The sequence below is a fragment of the Chiloscyllium plagiosum genome, unplaced genomic scaffold, assembly GCF_004010195.1.
Source record: "Chiloscyllium plagiosum isolate BGI_BamShark_2017 unplaced genomic scaffold, ASM401019v2 scaf_4260, whole genome shotgun sequence".
In the NCBI taxonomy this organism is placed as follows: Eukaryota; Metazoa; Chordata; class Chondrichthyes; order Orectolobiformes; family Hemiscylliidae; genus Chiloscyllium; species Chiloscyllium plagiosum.
The window spans coordinates 25,609-31,400 of record NW_025214658.1 but is presented as its reverse complement, the minus strand read 5'-3'; the positions used below and the strand labels follow the sequence as shown (position 1 = coordinate 31,400).

The 5,792-nt window shown below is 43.4% G+C and overlaps 1 long non-coding RNA gene across 1 annotated transcript in view; it reads left to right on the top strand.

Annotated features, from left to right (window-relative positions):
* The first annotated feature begins 519 nt into the window (after nucleotides 1-519).
* LOC122547969 overlaps nucleotides 520-5,792 on the top strand; it is a 19,069-nt gene continuing 13,796 nt past the window's right edge. The window contains exons 1-2 of the long non-coding RNA XR_006311133.1: nucleotides 520-607; nucleotides 769-875. This is a non-coding gene — a long non-coding RNA (uncharacterized LOC122547969). The remainder of the gene's footprint in view (nucleotides 608-768; nucleotides 876-5,792) is intronic.

The window sequence follows — 5,792 nt, the reverse complement described above, 5'->3', positions numbered from 1 at the left end:
AAGCACTACTTTGCTGGTCCTTCATCAGGTGGTTGTGTGATTTTTAACTTTGTCCCTCACTCTTGTAACTGAGAAACAGCAACAAAAGCCACGAAGCAGTGCACAAGCTACAGCCAACAGTTGGTATTGTGGACAATGAAGAAGGGTATCTCAGAATACAATGGGATATTGATCAGATGCGCCAATGGGTTGAGGAGTGGCAGATAGGATTTAATTTAGATAGATTAGGTTAGTATATCTGGTTGGCATAGGTTGGACCGAAGAAGTCTGTTTCTGTCCAACATCTTTGTGCCAGACATCTTTGACTGTGGGATCATAAAGGTGAACTCTGCTCGGGTTCACCTCTGGGTTCTCTGATGTCCACTTGTTCATTATCTAGCTTCCTCAGTCTCTCATGGGTGTATTTTTGCACTGTATAGTATTTTACTATTACTTTCACAGCTGTTTTGTAAATGAATTGAAAAATGTAGAGCTGGAAAAACACAGCAGGCCAGGCACCATCCGAGGAACAGGAAAATCAACGTTTCGGGCATAAGCCCTTCTTCAGGAATGTAAATGAATTGTCCACTGCTGCCCGGCTCCTGACCATATGCTGTTCCATTATCAGGTTATTTTTTCCACAATATCTTTGACAGTCAAGAATTCTTTTTTCCAATAAGCGAATGCTTTTTCTTTCAATTTCTGACAGTCAAATTCTGCACCATTTTTATTCCCTGTAATTCATATTGCACTCCCTGTAACATCAACTGTGTATTTCTCCTTCCACAGAAACCAGTGATCAATACCAAAGCCTTGTTGCCTGTGGAGAGGGTGATGTTTGACTTCCTTGTACAGCTGCAGTTTGTATGGTGAAGGTGCTCCCACAACGTGGTTGGGTAAGAGACATTACAGATTATTCACTCAGTGATATTGAAGAGTAGAAGATATCTCTACAAATCATCATGGTTTTAATTTCACAAAAATATTATTGATAACTTTTGACATAAGGCTACAGATGGAGCATATTGTGTCCAGTGAAGCAGTTTTTCAAGAATGCCTTTAGGAAGAAAGTAGATCTTAGAGGGTTAGAGTGGGGATTCCGGACCATGTTCCCTTGGATTTTATAGAAACAGTCACACAGATGAACTAAAAAATAAACACATCATTGAGAGTCTGAACTAAAATGAGTTAATGAGATATGAAAGGGTGTGTGGTGCAGGGAGATAGGAATGCTTACAGCCAGGAATTAATTCAGAGGTGCGAAAGTAAATTGTTGTTGCTTATAAATGGGAGTCTTTTGATTGATAACCAAGTTTTGGTACAAGTGAGCACTTCGGCAGTAGAGTTTTCAATATTCTTGAGATTATCGGGAGGGTGAATGTGGGATGCTGGCCAGGAGTCGGTTTAGATAATGAAATCTAGAGTTAACAAAAGGGAAAAATGAGAGTTTCAGCAAATGAGCTGAGACTGTGCTGAGGTCAGTTGATATCACTGGAGTCGAAATAGTGGTTTTGGAGGGGGTCTGGCCTGTCATCCTCCCCTCATTCAGCTGTTTGTCAGTTTGTGAATCAAGTCTATAACAAGCTCAGGAGCTGAGTGGCCCTGGCAGAACCCATCGCTGAGCAGGTTATTGTTGAGCAGTTGCTTGATAGCACTGTTGATGACACCTTCCATCACTTCACTGCTGAGCGAGTGTAGACTGATGGAGGGGAATTGGTTGAGAATTGGATCTGCCGTGTGTTTTTGTGTTGGAACATCCCTGAGCAATGTTCCACAAAGTCAGTAGGTGCCAGTGCTGGAGCAGCACTTGCCTTGGTGGGCAGCAGGTTCTGCAGCACAGCCAACAGTATTATTGCCGGAATATTGGCAGGGCCCATACCTTTACACTGCTTATCCATTTCTTGATCTGATTTGAAATCAGTTTTCAACCAAGTCGATTCATATCTGTGATGTTAGGGACCAATGGAGAAGGCTCATCCACTTGGCACTGCTGGCTGAAACTCGCTGCTAATGCTGTGCTCTTATCTGTTGCATGAATGTGTGAGACCCCTCCATCGGTAAGGGCGGGGATATCTGTGAGGCTTTCTCCAGTGAGTTGTTTAATTGTCCATTACTATTCTTGACTCGGTGTTGCAGAACTGCAGAACTCAAATCGAATCTATTGGTTATGAGATCACTTAGTTCTATTTGGTGTTGCTTGTGCTGTTTGGCATGCAGGTTTGGTTGCTGCACCAGGTTGGCACCTCAGTTTTAGGTATGCCTGGCATGTCCTCCTGCATTCACCATTGAACCAGGGTTGATTCCCCTGGTTTGATGTTAATGGTTGAGTGGGGGATATCAGACCATGAGATTTCAGATTGGGCTGGAGTACAGTTCTGCTGCTGTTGTTGGCCCACAGTGAGGCGGAAGTTGCAGGGTCAAGAGGGCCGATCGCGTGATTGTATTTGCTAGTGCATTGGTAGATTAATATTGTCCATCCAGTTTCATTCCTTTGTTGAGACTGTGCAGTGATTCATACAATGAGTGACTTGATGGGCCGGTTCTTTCCCTCAAGGACATTGTCAATGGCAGAAAAACATCCCCAATGGTTCCATGTCAAACAGTAGATTCTTCATTCCAGTTATTTTATTCTTGACTTCAGAGCCACCCTCTACCGATTTGGGATTCCAACCTGAACTTCAGTTGTATATTTTAATATTCTTGATAAATGATAAATACGACAGGTTTGTTCACTTATTTTTAGAATCACTATCACAGGTTTTCTTTATTGTTTTGGAAATAAAAAAATGTCCATTATCCTGTCTCCTCCATCCTCCCTTCCAAAAACAAGAGTGAGGAGCACTTGGAGTTTCTCTGTCAATAACATTGAGACAATCCGATCAGCTGCCTCTGCTTCTTTCCGGTTCCATGATCTGTCTGTCTCTCGTTTCTGGTTATGTCCTTCTCTCCCATTCTGCTGAAACCTAATATTTGACCTCACCATCATTGGAAAATCCTGCTCCATCTCCACTCTCCCTTTCCTTTCTGAATTCATTGTATTTGGTGTCCCTCCAGGATATATCCTTGGTCCGTCCTGTTTCTCACCTACATACTGTCAGGAGGTAACATCGCCCAAAAGCACAGTGTTAGGTTTCACATGTGCACTGATAATGTCCAGCTCTCCCTCCCCATCATCCGTCTCCATTACTCCACTCTAACTCAGTTATCAAACTGCTTGCCATGCTTCGATTAGCTGCAATTCACTCCAATGAAACACTGTAATTGTTAAACCCATTGCCTTCGGTTGCTATTCCAAATTCATTTCCCTTACTGCTGTGCCCCTCCCTCTCACTGGGAAGTGTCTGAGGCAGAACTACATTCTTCACAATATTGCTTTCAATCTGACCCCATGGTGACCTTCTGATCAGACCTCTACACAATCACAAGCATCAGGAATTCCAATCTCTGAAACGTTGGTTGTCTCCTTCTCACCCCAACTCCATTGCTACTGAAACCCTAACCTGTGTCGGTGTTGCCTTTAAATTGTCAAATCCGAAACAGAACCCTTGATTCCGCGACTGACCCAGAATCTGGTTCAGGACTCACCCGTAATGGGACACATCCTCTCCATATTTACCCTGTCAAACCTCGACAGAATCCTGCATGTTTCAAAGAGATCACCTCTCATTCTTCCAAAGTCCAGTGAGTAGATTCCCAACTTATTCAGCTTTTGCTTACAGGATAATCCCTTCAAAACGGGATCATCCCAATGGATCTTGTCTGAAATGCCTCCAATAAACTGCTCTATTTCGTTAACTAAAGCGACCAAATCTGTTCACGTTACTCCAGATGTGGTCTCACTCGCCATTAGTTTATTTTCCCCAAGGTATATACTCCAAACTGTGATATTGCAAACTCTTTGAAATAATGGACAACATTCCATTCCCCTTCCTGATTCCATGTTGTAACTGTGTGCTAGCTTTCTGTGTTTCCTGCTCATTTTCCCCCAGTCCCTTTGTGGTGCAGCTTTCTACAGTTTATCCCAAGTTATACGCTATTTGCCAACTTGTTGCCCACGTTTCCTGTGAATATCTCTGTGTAAACCGTTTATAATCCTTTTGGAACTTTCCTGTTATGCCTTTTCTAGGAGATTTCCCCCCTCATTATTCGAAACATGTACTGTGAGCACTGGGCAGTGGGAAGCATGCGCAGTTGCGATTTTTCAGGGATACTCTGTTTCATGACTGGGAGGAGCTTGCTGCCCTTTGGTCAGAATGGAGACATCTTGCCCATCGAGCTGCATGAGCCTTTCACACCCCATGTCTTATTGAGGAGGCACAGCGGCAGAACGGAAGGAAAGAAAAGGAAGCAAATCCTGCTCTCCATATCTCACTGAATCTTGGGACATTCTGTCCCATGTTCAGTCACATGAAGTCCCAAGGTGGAACTCATAGAAACCCACATAGATCTGCCCTTTAAGTGGCTGCTAACCTCCACCAGGGGTAATGTGTACAGTCATCCTCGGCCAGGAGGAGGTGATTGTATGAATTTCAAACTTGAACTGACAGTGACAGATTTTATAAACTTGTATTACAGGCAGATATTCAGATGGTAATCTCAGTCATTGTAACGCCAAACTCTGACAGAATTACTCCATTCATCAGGACCTGGATATTCATATTGTGTGAGAGTATTGTGTTCCAGATCAACACAATTTGCTGAATAAAAGTTCTCCTTTGAATCAAACCATCCTCTCAATAGATCTTCCCAAACCTGCAACATGTGTCCTGTAATGGGTTTAAGGTTTATTATTATAACGTGTAACTTTAGTAAACCGCTTTGTCACAGCTCCCCAAATTTCCTTTGCTACAAGAAGAACAATCTCAGTTTCCCCAAATCCCTGATTCCCCAATGTCTGTTTGCTCTCTATAAGGTACACATCAGGATTGTGTTGGAACATTCTCCACTTGCCTGCATCAGTGCACTTCACCCCCCCCCCCCCCACCCCAGCAATATTAAAGAAAGTGAACATCCTCCAGGATAAAGCACTGTGCCTGAGTGGTTTCCCATCCACCACCTTCAGCATTCCCTCTCCCCACCCTCGAGGCACAGTGGCATCACTGTGTAAAAGATCAAGTCAGCATTGTTCAACCCGACCATAGGACTGCTCTCTCATTAGAGAGAGATGTCTGGTAGTGGTTAACCTGAAATATTACCACAACGCAGGCAAGGGGAGAGGTTGAAAAGGAGAGTCCATTAATTGTGGATGATTATTCTTGATGTGTGTTGCTAATACACATGTCACGTGAACAATTAATGTTTAAAAAAGCCCCACAAATTCTGCAACTAAAATCCCCCATTCTTTGAACCATCCTGGTTAATCTCCTATTCCCCCTCTCGGGGACCCTGCCATCCTTCACAATGTGTGGGTGATCTGTGGTTCGCACAGACCCAGCTGCTCTGAACCCTGTGGGTGATAGCATAGAGCAACAGTTGCATTAAACCTCACTGTCTGGAAGAGAGTGAGAGACAGAAATCCCGATGGCGTTTAAAATCTATTTAGGAACACACTTGCAAGGCCAAGGCTGACAGGTCTATGGGCTCTGTGCTGGAAAATGGGATTAAAATAGTTAGCTGGGAGATTTCTTTACAGCATAAACCCAATGGACCACAAAACCGTTTTCTGTCATGTAGACCACAGACGAGTAATATAGGAATATGACAAGCCACAATAGAAACCAGGTCAGAGAAGGTGATATTAGAATAGATGATACATGATTGATTAATGTTTTTTGGAGGAAAATGTGACAGAGGTTAAGCAGGACATTGTGGAG